Source organism: Schistocerca nitens, chromosome 5, assembly GCF_023898315.1.
Source record: "Schistocerca nitens isolate TAMUIC-IGC-003100 chromosome 5, iqSchNite1.1, whole genome shotgun sequence".
Lineage (NCBI taxonomy): Eukaryota > Metazoa > Arthropoda > Insecta > Orthoptera > Acrididae > Schistocerca > Schistocerca nitens.
In genome coordinates this window covers 712778233-712791342 of record NC_064618.1, presented here as the reverse complement: position 1 = coordinate 712791342, position 13110 = coordinate 712778233, and the positions used below count along the sequence as shown (strand labels likewise).

The following is a 13110-nucleotide window of genomic DNA, read 5'->3' as shown; positions in this document are numbered from 1 at the left end:
GATGAGAATGAGGGGAATGGGGTTATGGACATGCAGATGAGGGTGTATGAGATGGACAGAAAGAAGGCAGGAGGGGATGGAAAGAGAGAGGGGGAGGAGGAGACAGAGATACATGGAGGAGGAGGAAACGGACAGAGACTGGGGTAGTAGGAGATGGGTAGAGATAGCAGGAAGATGAGATGGACTGTGAGAGGATAAGGATGAGATGGACAGAGAGAAGGATAGTAGGAGATGAACTGAAAAAGGAAAAGGAAGAAATTTCCCGAGAGAGGGGGAGGAGGAAATGGACAGAGAAACGGGGGGTACACTTACACAGGGTAAGGTGAGGGTAAAAAGCTTATAAGGATCTAAGAAGCAGAATAGCATACCTGAAAGGATTTCTAGCTAAAATAATATCTACAAGGGTCGAAAACAGGCTTAAATTCGATTAATAAATTTCTGAGAATGTATTTAGAAATGTACAGAAGTGAATCATACAATACGATAAAACTGTAAAATAGGGGGAACAAAGTGTCTGAGATGTGATGTTATAGAACACTTCCGTCTTGCCAGAAGCGTCTTTAGAAGGCATATACTGTTGAAAGTTAATTGTGATGAGTGAGGCTGTATGATAATACACTGAAGCGCCAAAGAAACTGGTATAGACACGCTTATTCAAATGCAGAGATATGTAAACAGGTAGAATACGGCGGTGCGGTCGGAAACGCGCATATAAGACAACAAATGTCTGCACAGTTGATAGATCCGTTACTGCTGTCACAACGGTAGATGATCAATATTTAAGTGAGTTTGAACGTGATGTTATAGTCGGCGCGCGAGCGATGGGAAGCAGCATCTCCGAGGTAGTGATGAAGTGGGGATTTTCCGTATGACCATTTCACGAGTGTACCGAGAATATCAGGAATCCGGTAAAACATCAAATCCCTAACATCGCTGCGGCGGGAAAAAGATTCGGCAAGAACGGGACCAACGACGATTGAATAGAATCGTTCAACGTGACAGAAGTGCAACCCTCCCCAAATTGCTGCAGATTTCAATACTGGTCCTGCATCAAGAGTCAGCGTGCGAACCATTCAACGAAACAACATCGATATGGGCTTTCAGAGCCGAAGGCCCACTGGTGGCACAAATCTTTACGCCCCAATTGGGCCCATCAACACCGACATTAGACTGTTGAAGACTGGAAATATGATCCCTGGTTGGACGAGTCACGTTTCAAATTGTATCGAGTGGATGGACGTCTACGGATATGGAGACAATTTCGTGAACCCATGGACACTGAAGGTCAGCAGGGGACAGTTCAAGCTGTTGGAGGCTCTGTAATGGTGTAGGGCGTGTGTAGTTGGAGACATATGGGATCCCTGATAGGTCTCCATAGGACTCTGACAGGTGAAACGTACGTAAGCATCCTGTCTCATCACGTGCAACCATTCATGTGCATTGTGAATCTCTACGGAATTGGGCAATTCCAGCAGGACAATGCGACATCCCCCACACGTCCAGAACTGCTAAGAAGTGGCTCCAGGAACAGTCTTCTGAGTTTAGGCACTTCCGCTGGCCACCAAACTTCTCAAATATGAATATTATCGAGCTTATCTGGGCTGCCTTGCAACGATGCTGTTCAGAAGAGATCTCCACCCACTCGTACTCTCGTGGATTCTGGACAGGCCTGGAAGATTCATGGTGTCAGTTCCCTCCAGCATTACTCCAGACAAACTGCCTATTGGCTTCTGTCTCGGGTTCTTCGGCCGACGTTCATCTAATGATTTTTCTGACGTTTCGCCAGCACGAGTGGCTGGCATTGTCAAAGCTTCACCCTCCACTGCCGGTGGTGGGTGAAGCTTTGACAATGCCAGCCACTCGTGCTGGCGAAACGTCAGAAGAATCATTATATGAACGTCGGCCGAAGAACCCGAGACAGAAGCCAATAGGCAGTTTGTCAACAAGTGGCCACGGAAGCCTTAACAATTTTGTATTACTCCAGACGCTAGTGGACTCCATGCCACGTCGTCTTGCGGCACTTCTGCGTGATCTCGGGGATGCTGCACGGTATTAGGCACGTGTACCAGTTTCTTCGGCTCTTCAGCGTATCATAGGACATTTGGGATTAACACATTCCACCAGTATGCTCAGGTATCAGTATCATGATTTCAGATGGGATTTTAAAGAATAGAAAGGTTTTCATAGTCCTGCGAATCAAACGAATCCTGGTCACGAAGTCCCTCGCTGCACATTCTTGGTAAACGTTTCGCAAAAGCCCGCTGATATCATTTGCGGAAGGAAAGAAAAGGCCCTATTCGGGATGTTTGGCCGCCTTGTGCAAATCTCTTTATTTGACGCCACATCGATGACTTGCTAGTCGACGATGATGAAATGATGATTTCAAACACAGCTAGTCCCAAGCGGAAAGAAGGTGAGTAACAACAAGATTATACTAACGATTAAGGAGTTAGGTTGCTGTAAGGGGCAATGTGCTCTCAACAGTACAGAAATTATCCGGTGAACATTGCAAATTTGAAGAACTGTGCAGCAAAATGAAGCTAATTACATAAAAAATATGTCTGTTTTCACGTTTACGTTGGATGCTCCCAAAAGATAATGTTACTACAACTGAGCGAGGTGACACAGTGCTTAATGTATTGGACTCGCATAGGAGAAAGGCGGAGTTAACATCTTCGACCTGCCATCTCGATTCATGTATTCTGTTGTTTTTCTATATTACTTATGGCGAATTCCAGGATTGTTCCTTTACTATCCTTGTCCAGTACGAAGCTGCGCTCAGTCTGCGCTCAGTCTGCGCTCAGTCTCGTCGTAAACAGCATACTGAACCTCAACATTCCTTTATTCCTTTGAATAACAGGCGAATGTAATCCTGATAATTTTTAGACCTGTCTCAAGACAAAAGGACATTTCCACATATCTAACACGTGTTTATTATTTATACACTTACTGTGCAATAACTTAATAGTAGACATTCACTGCATGTTTTCACTCCATAACTGAGTTACCAACATCCAGTCTCTTCGTGCAGAGAGTTAAAGGTTCGATCGAAGATCCCTTTTGCTGTTAGAGCAACACATTTGATGATGTTGTGTTGGAGATCGAATATTATCACTTCCATTGACAATTATAATAAAAACAATCGCAGCCTAGAAATTCTGATATGGAGCCACGACTTCCACAAGGTATACTGAGAATAAGTATTAATGGTAATGAATGCCTTTCGTTGTGCTTACCATGTCATTATTCGATATTAATTTATACTCATGTCGCCATAAACATTTGCACGTTAAGTACCTCGATCGGTGTGGGAGAGGAGCTACTCGCGAACCAACAAAGAAAATATTCATACCAGTTCTGTAGTGCGGCTGTGTTTGCAATTTGTGTGTGTGTGTACCCGTGCGGGCGGGTACGTACTGTAATTATTTCCTGGTGTTGCTCAGTTCCTGTGAGCATTGGCAGAATTAACTGAAACTATTTTCCCGCTTTGCCTGACACAGCTTTCCCCAGAGATTACAACGAAGGCGGACAAGAAACGGTCGAATGGATTTGCGTTAACACATTCTAGGGATACGGCTGCAAAAACCGCTGCAGCTAATTGAAAAACAATGGTTCAAATGGCTCTAAGCACTATGGGACTTAGCTGGCCGCTGTGGCCGAGCGGTTCTAGGCGCTTCAGCCTGGAACCGCGCTGAGGCTGCGGTCGCAGGTTCGAATCCTGCCTCGGGCATGGATGTGTGTGATGTCTTTAGGTTAGTTAGGCTTAAGTAGTTCTAAGTCTAGGGGACTGATGACCTCAGATCTTAAGTCCCATGGTACTTAAAGCCATTTGAACTATTTGAACCACTGTGGGACTTAACATCTGAGGATTCGAACCTGCGACCGTAGCAGCAGCGCAGTTCCGGAATGAAGCGCCTAGAACCGCTCGCCAACAGCGGCCGGCTAGCTAATTACAGGCCTTTTTCCTGTAGTTCACAGGACAAATCACTATCCTGAAAGCAGTTCACCACCCTGGAAACCACAGGCTAACAATCGCTCACCCAGCTAGTTTCTGCCCGAATGAAGCCACTGAGTCTGATACAGACAACGCTGTCTTCTACGAACATGAATTGCGGACTCCCTGTGCGTACTTTTTGGGGAGCTGATTTGTCATATGCAACAGGTAGCAATAATGGAGGGAAAGTGTGTGTTAATAAACATTAGTTAAAGAGGAAGAAGATCTTTTAGGATGTCCAAACATGTACGGAAGAAAGACATCGAAAAGGGCACCTTATACGTCATTTAATACGTTTTATTTGGTTTACTGGTTTCGACCAATGATATAGATAACCTCAGATCAACATTGTTCTTCTTTGTAAACGTCAAGAGAAACATGATGCATAGATGCCCACAGAGTAGTGTATTATAATCCTGATAGCGTCCAAAGTTGTAGAACACACTACCCTGAAGCGTAGCTTGTCAGCACCGTGGACGTTCGCAGTAGTAGATACTCTGATGGCTATTAAAATTGCGGCTTCATGAAGGCGGCATATAACAAATATCAAACTGGCACGCAGTACGCTACATATTAATATATGTAAATGATTAGCATTTCAACGCAATAACACAAGCAGGTAGAGCCAAAGGCATCTTGTCCGATGGCGGTGCAGGATCGAACTGCCACATCACACACCCTGAATCAGAAAATGGGCTTCTTTATCGCAATAAAAGTTTGCTCAAGGCCAATTATTTTTTCATTTATTACATATTTAGACACCTGTTGCCTGAAAAGAATAGAGACGAGATGTAGATTCAAGCCACCAAAGTCCAGTGGGCAGTGGAGGAAGTGGGGGAGGTGGGGAGGTGGGACAGACATCGAACGAAGCGCCCATCACTAACTAGGTGATATGGTCAAGGAAGTTGACGTCATCAACGTCTGTATTGTTGCTTGGGTCAGTCTCGCTGTCTTCCTCTAGCGTGTCTGTCATGCTGATTGTTTGTTGTGTCCTGGGTCGTATGCCAGGTCTATTTTGTCATCCTTTTATGTACTGAAGGTGAACGGCGTTTGAGATAGATTCTGCCGTACTATCGACTTTCGTCAATAGGGTTTCGTCATCAATTGCCGTGTAAAAATCCTTCAATATGTGCTTTAATCGTCTGGCCTGTGAGGAACGTATGCCGTGTATTACGATGTGCTCTGGGGAACCTCCCTCTCCACGGGTATTGGGTTGGTTCAAAAGTTCATAGCGTTTTTCCATAAGTTTAATAACCTATGGAAAGTTCGACAAAGAGCGAAAAAGACGAGAATCTGAGGCCCTGTGTAGTGCTCTTTGTCAATCTAGAGGAATTGGTTCGGCCGTTATCATGGAGTAGCATCAGTTCACGCGGTCTTCCTGGTCGTCGTTCTTGGGTTGCATCTGCAAGATGTTCGACTTGTTGACAATAATTGCCAGCAGTTATGTTCCACCAGATGCATAACATTTTCTTTTGTGGATGTGCGCAGGTCTTTGTACGGGCAGTTGCTGCATTGTTTCGGCTCAACCAGTCCTTTCTTTACCTTATGTTAACACCCCCACCATGAACCATAGACCTTGCCGTTGGTGGGGAGGCTTGCGCGCCTCAGCGACACAGATGGCCATACCGTAGGTGCAACCACAACGGAGGGGTGTCTGTTGACTGGCCAGACAAACGTACGGTTCCTGAAGAGGGGCAGCAGCCTTTTCAGTAGTTGCAGGGGCAACAGTCTCGATCATTGACTGACCTGGCCTTGTAACATTAACCAAAACGGCCTTGCTGTGCTGGTACTGTGGTACTGCGTACGGCTAAAAGCAAGGGGAAACTACGGCCGTAATTTTTTCCGAGGGCACGCAGCTTTTTTTTTTTTTTTTTTTTTTTTTTTTGGACTGACTGGTTTGATGCTGCCCGCCACGAATTCCTTTCCTGTGCTAACCTCTGCATCTCAGAGTAGCACTTGCAACCTACGTCCTCAATTATTTGCTTGACGTATTCCAATCTCTGTCTTCCTCTACAGTTTTTGCCCTCTACAGCTCCCTCTAGTACCATGGAAGTCATTCCCTCATGTCTTGGCAGATGTCCTATCATCCTGTCCCTTCTCCTTATCAGTGTTTTCCACATTCCTTTCCTCTCCGATTCTGCGTAGAACCTCCTCATTCCTCACCTTATCAGTCCACCTGATTTTCAACATTCGTCTATAGCACCACATCTCAAATGCTTCGATTCTCTTCTGTTCCGGTTTTCCCACAGTCCATGTTTCACTACCATACAATGCTGTACTCCAGACGTACATTCTCAGAAATTTCTTCCTCAAATTAAGGCCGGTATTTGATATTAGTAGACTTCTCTTGGCCAGAAATGCCTTTTTTGCCATAGCGAGTCTGCTTTTGATGTCCTCCTTGCTCCGACCGTCATTGGTTATTTTACTGCCTAGGTAGCAGAATTCCTTAACTTCACTGACTTCGTGACCATCTATCCTGATGTTAAGTTTCTCGCTGTTCTCATTTCTACTACTTCTCATTACCTTCGTCTTTCTCCGATTTATTCTCAAACCATACTGTGTACTCATTAGACTGTTCATTCCGTTCAGCAGATCATTTAATTCTTCTTCACTTTCACTCAGGATAGCAATGTCATCAGCGAATCGTATTATTGATATCCTTTCACCTTGTATTTTAATTCCACTCCTGAACCTTTCTTTTATTTCCATCATTGCTTCCTCGATGTACAGATTGAAGAGTAGGGGCGAAAGGCTACAGCCTTGTCTTACACCCTTCTTAATACGAGCACTTTGTTCTTAATCGTCCACTATTATTACTCCCTCTTGGTTGTTGTACATATTGTATATGACCCGTCTCTCCCTATAGCTTACCCCTACTTTTTTCAGAATCTCGAACAGCTTGTACCATTTTATATTGTCGAACGCTTTTTCCAGGTCGACAAATCCTATGAAAGTGTCTTGATTTTTCTTTAGCCTTGCTTCCATTATTAGCCGTAACGTCAGAATTGCCTCTCTCGTCCCTTTACTTTTCCTAAAGCCAAACTGATCGTCACCTAGCGCATTCTCAATTTTCTTTTCCATTCTTCTGTATATTATTCTAGTAAGCAGCTTCGATGCATGAGCTGTTAAGCTGATTGTGCGATAATTCTCGCACTTGTCAGCTCTTGCCGTCTTCGGAATTGTCTGGATGATGCTTTTCCGAAAGTCAGATGGTATATCGCGACTCATATATTCTGCACACCAACGTGAATAGTCGTTTTGTTGCCACTTCCCCCAATGATTTCAGAAATTCTGATGGAATGTTATCTATCCCTTCTGCCTTATTTGACCGTAAGTCCACCAAAGCTCTTTTAAATTCCGATTCTAATATTGGATCCCCTATCTCTTCTAAATCGACTCCTGTTTCTTCTTCTATCACATCAGACAAATATTCACCCTCATAGAGGCTTTCAATGTATTCTTTCCACCTATCTGCTCTCTCCTCTGCATTTAACAGTGGAATTCCCGTTGCACTCTTAATGTTACCACCATTGCTTTTAATGTCACCAAAGGTTGTTTTGACTTTCCTGTATCCTGAGTCTGTCCTTCCGACAATCATATCTTTTTCGATGTCTTCACATTTTTCCTGCAGCCATTTCGTCTTAGCTTCCCTGCACTTCCTATTTATTTCATTCCTCAGCTACTTGTATTTCTGTATTCCGGATTTTCCCGGAACATGTTTGTACTTCCTCCTTTCATCAATCAACTGAAGTATTACTTCTGTTACCCATGGTTTCTTCGCAGCTATCTTCTTTGTACCTATGTTTTCCTTCCCAACTTCTGTGATGGCCCTTTTTGGAGATGTCCATTCCTCTTCAACTGTACTGCCTACTGCGCTATTCCTTATTGCTGTATCTATAGCGTTAGAGAACTTCAAACGTATCTTGTCATTCCTTAGTACTTCCGTATCCCACTTCTTTGCGTATTGATTCTTCCTGACTAATGTCTTGAACTTCAGCCTACTCTTCATCACTACTATATTGTGATCTGAGTCTATATCTGCTCCTGGGTAAGCCTTACAATCCAGTATCTGATTTCGGAATCTCTGTCTGACCATGATGTAATCTTATTGAAACCTTCCCGTATCTCCCGGCCTTTTCCAAGTATACCTCCTCGTCTTGTGATTCTTGAACAGGGTATTCGCTATTACTAGCTGAAACTTGTTACAGAACTCAATTAGTCTTTCTCCTCTTTCATTCCTTGTTCCAAGCCCATATTCTCCTGTAACCTTTTCTTCTACTCCTTCCCCTACAACTACTTTCCAGTTGCCCATGACTATTAGATTTTCGTCCCCCTTTACATACTGCATTACCCTTTCAATATCCTCATACACTTTCTCTATCTGTTCATCTTCAGCTTGCGACGTCGGCATCTATACCTGAACTATCGTTGGCGGTGTTGGTCTGCTGTCGATTCTGATTAGAACGACCCTGTCACTGAACTGTTCACAGTGACACACCCTCTGCCCTACCTTCCTATTCATAACGAATCCTACACCTGTTATACCATTTTCTGCTGCTGTTGATATTACCCGATACTCATCTGACCAGAAATCCTTGTCTTCCTTCCACTTCACTTCACTGACCCCTACTATATCTAGATTGAGCCTTTGCATTTCCCTTTTCAGATTTTCTAGTTTCCCTACCACGTTCAAGCTTCTGACATTCCACGCCCCGACTCGTAGAACGTTATCCTTTAGTTGATTATTCAATCTTTTTCTCATGGTAACCTCCCTCTTGGCGGTCCCATCCCAGAGATCCGAATGGGGGACTATTCCGGAATCTTTTCCCAATGGAGAGATCATCATGACACTTCTCAACTACAGGCCACATGTCCTGTGGATACACGTTACGTGTCTTTAATGCAGTGGTTTCCATTGCCTTCTGCATCCTCATGTCGTTGATCATTGCTGATTCTTCCGCCTTTAGGGGCAATATCCCACCCCTAGGACAAGAGAGTGCCCTGAACCTCTATCCGCTCCTCCGCCCTCTTTGACAAGGCCGTTGGCAGAATGAGGCTGACTTCTTATGCCGGAAGTCTTCGGCAGATTTACTGTATGGTTAAATGATGATGGCGTCCTCTTGGGTAAAATATTCCGGAAGTAAAATAGTCCCCCATTCGGATCTCCGGGCGGGGACTACTCAGGAGGATGCCGTTATCAGGAGAAAAAAAACTGGCGTTCTACGGATCGGAGCATGAAATGTCAGATCCCTTAATCGGGCAGGTAGATTAGAAAATTTAAAAAGGAAAATGGATAGGTTAAAGTTGGATATAGTGGGAATTAGCGAAGTTCAGTGGCAGGAGGAACAAGACTTTTGGTCAGGTGAATACAGGGTTATAAATACAAAATCAAATATGGGTAACGCGGGAGTAGGTTTAATAATGAATAAAAAATAGGCGTTCGGGTAAGCTACTACGAGGGCAGTTCAATAAGTAATGCAACACATTTTTTTCTGAAACAGGGGTTGTTTTATTCAGCATTGAAATACACCAGGTTATTCCCCAGTCTTTTAGCTACACAACACTATTTTTCAACGTAATCTCCATTCAATGCTATGGCCTTACGCCACCTTGAAATGAGGGCCTGTATGCCTGCACGGTACCAGTCCACTGGTCGATGTCGGAGCCAACGTCGTACTGCATCAATAACTTCTTTATCATCTGCGTAGTGCCTCCCACGCATTGCGTCCTTCATTGGGCCAAACATATGGAAATCCGACAGTGCGAGATCGGGGCTGTAGGGTGTAGGAGGAAGAACAGTCCACTGAAGTTTTGTGAGCTCCTCTCGGGTGCGAAGACTTGTGTGAGGTCTTGCGTTGTCATGAAGAAGGAGAAGTTCGTTCAGATTTTTGTGCCTATGAACACGCTGAAGTCATTTCTTCAATTTCTGAAGAGTAGCACACAACACTTCAGAGTTGATCGTTTGACCATGGGGAAGGACATCGAACAGAATAACCCCTTCAGCGTCCCAGAAGACTGTAACCATGACTTTACCGGCTGAGGGTATGGCTTTAAACTTTTTCTTGGTAGGGGAGTGGGTGTGGCGCCACTCCATTGATTGCCGTTTTGTTTCAGGTTCGAAGTGATGAACCAATGTTTCATCGCCTGTAACAATCTTTGACAAGAAATTGTCACCCTCAGCCACATGACAAGCAAGCAATTCCGCACAGATGGTTCTCCTTTGCTCTTTATGGTGTTCGGTTAGACAACGAGGGACCGAGCGGCAACAAACCTTTGAATATCCCAACTGGTGAACAATTGTGACAGCACTACCAACAGAGATGTCAAGTTGAGCACTGAGTTGTTTGATGGTGATCCGTCGATCATCTCGAACGAGTGTGTTCGCACGCTCCGCCATTGCAGGAGTCACAGCTGTGCACGGCCGGCCCGCACGCGGGAGATCAGACAGTCTTGCTTGAACTTGCGGCGATGATGACACACGCTTTGCCCAACGACCCACCGTGCTTTTGTCCACTGCCAAATCCACGTAGACATTCTGCAAGCGCCTATGAATATCTGAGATGATCTGGTTTTCCACCAAAAGAAACTCGATCACTGCCCGTTGTTTGCAACGCACATCCGTTACAGACGCCATTTTAACAGCTCCGTACAGCGCTGCCACCTGTCGGAAGTCAATGAAACTATACGAGACGAAGCGGGAATGTTTGAAAATATTCCACAAGAAATTTCCGGTTTTTTCAACCAAAATTGGCCGAGAAAAAAAAATGTGTTGCATTACTTATTGAACTGCCCTCGTACAAACAACATAGTGAACGCATTATTGTGGCCAAGATAGACTCGAAGCCCACGCCTACAACAGTAGTACAAGTCTATATGCCAACTAGCTCTGCAGATGACGAAGAAATTGAAGAAATGTATGATGAGATAAAAGAAATTAATAGTGAAGGGAGACGAAAATTTAATAGTCATGGGTGACTGGAATTCGATGGTAGGAAAAGGAAGAGAAGGAAACGTAATAGGTGAATATGGATTGGGGGTAAGAAATGAAAGAGGAAGCCGCCTGGTAGAAATTTGCACAGAACACAACTTAATCATAGCTAATACTTGGTTCAAGGATCATAAAAGGAGGTTGTATACATGGAAGAAGCCTGGAGATACTGACAGGTTTCAGATAGATTATATAATGGTAAGACAGAGATTTAGGAACCAGGTTTTAAATTGTAGGACATTTCCAGGGGCAGATGTGGACTCTGATCACAATCTATTGCTTATGAACTGTAGATTAAAACTGAAGAAACTGCAAAAAGGTGGGAATTTGAGGAGATGGTACCTGGATAAACTAAATTAACCAGAGGTTGTAGAGAGTTTCAGGAAGAGCATAAAGGAACAATTGACAAGAATGGGGGGAAGAAATACAGTAGAAGAAGAATGGATAGGTTTGAGGGATGAAGTGGTGAAGGCAGCAGAGGATCAAGAAGGTAAAAAGACGAGGGCTAGTACAAATCCTTGGGTGACAGAAGAAATACTGAACTTAATTGATGAAAGGAGAAAATATAAAAATGCAGTAAATGAATCAGGCAAAAGGAATACAAACGTCTCAAAAATGAGATCGACAGGAAGTGCAAAATGGCTAAGCAGGGTTGGCTAGAGGACAAATGTAAGGATGTAGAGGCTTACCTCATTAGGGGTAAGATAGATACTGCCTACAGGAAAATTAAAGAGACCTTTGGAGAAAAGAGAACCATTTGTATGAATATCAAGGGCTCAGATGGAAACCCAGTTCTAAGCAAAGAAGGGAAAGCAGAAAGTTGGAAGGAGTATATAGAGGAACTATACAAGGGCGATGTACTTGAGGACAATATTATGGAAATGGAAGAGGATGTAGATGAAGATGAAATGGGAGATATGATACTGCGTGAAGAATTTGATAGAGCACTGAAAGACCTGAGTCGAAACAAGGCCCCGGGAGTAGACAACATTCCATTAGAACTACTGGTGGCCTTGGGAGAGCCAGTCATGACAAAACTCTACCATCTGGTGAGCAAAATGTATGAGACAGGCGAAATACCCTCAGACTTCAAGAAGAATATAATAATTCCAATCCCAAAGAGAGCAGGCGTTGACAGATGTGAAAATTACCGAACAATCAGTTTAATAAGTCACAGCTGCAAAATACTAACGCGAATTCTGTACAGACGTATGGAAAAACTGGTAGAAGCCGACCTCGGGGAACATCCGTTTGGATTTCGTAGAAATATGGCAACACGTGAGGCAATGCTGACCCTACGACTTATCTTAGAAGCTAGATTAAGGAAAGGCAAACCTACGTTTCTAGGATTTGTAGACTTGGAGAAAGCTTTTGACAATGTTGACTAGAATAATCTCTTTCAAATTCTGAAGGTGGCAGGGGTAAAATACAGGGAGCGAAAGCCTATTTACATTTTGTACAGAAACCAGATGGCAGTTATAAGAGTCGAGGGACATGAAAGGGAAGCAGTGGTTGGGAAGGGAGTGAGACAGGGTTGCAGCCTCCCCCCGATGTTATTCAATTTGTATATTACCGAGCGAGGTGGCGCAGTGGTTAGCACACTGGACTCGCATTCGGGAGGACGACGGTTCAATCCCGTCTCCGGCCATCCTGATTTAGGTTTTCCGTGATTTCCCTAAATCGTTTCAGGCAAATGCCGGGATGGTTCCTTTGAAAGGGCACGGCCGATTTCTTTCCCAATCCTTCCCTAACCCGAGCTTGCGCTCCGTCTCTAATGACCTCTTTGTCGACGGGACGTTAAACACTAAACCACCACCACCACAATTTGTATATTGAGCAAGCAGTAAAGGAAACAAAAGAAAAATTCGGAGTAGGTATTAAAATACATGGAGAAGAAGTAAAAACTTTTAGGTTCGCCGATGACATTGTAATTCTGTCAGAGACAGCAAAGGACTTGGAAGAGCAGTTGAACGGAATGGACAGCGTCTTGAAAGGAGGATATAAGATGAACATCAACAAAAGCAAAACGAGGATAATGGGCGATGCTGAGGGAATTAGATTAGGAAATGAGACACTTAAAGTAGTAAAGGAGTTTTGCTATTTGGGGAGCAAAGTAACTGATGATGGT

The 13110-nt window shown here is 44.0% G+C and overlaps 1 protein-coding gene across 1 annotated transcript in view; it reads right to left on the bottom strand.

The window, feature by feature from the left end:
- Positions 1-13110, bottom strand: part of LOC126260085 (uncharacterized) — a 158996-nt gene that overhangs the window by 93695 nt on the left and 52191 nt on the right. The gene's annotated exons all lie outside the window — the stretch shown is intronic.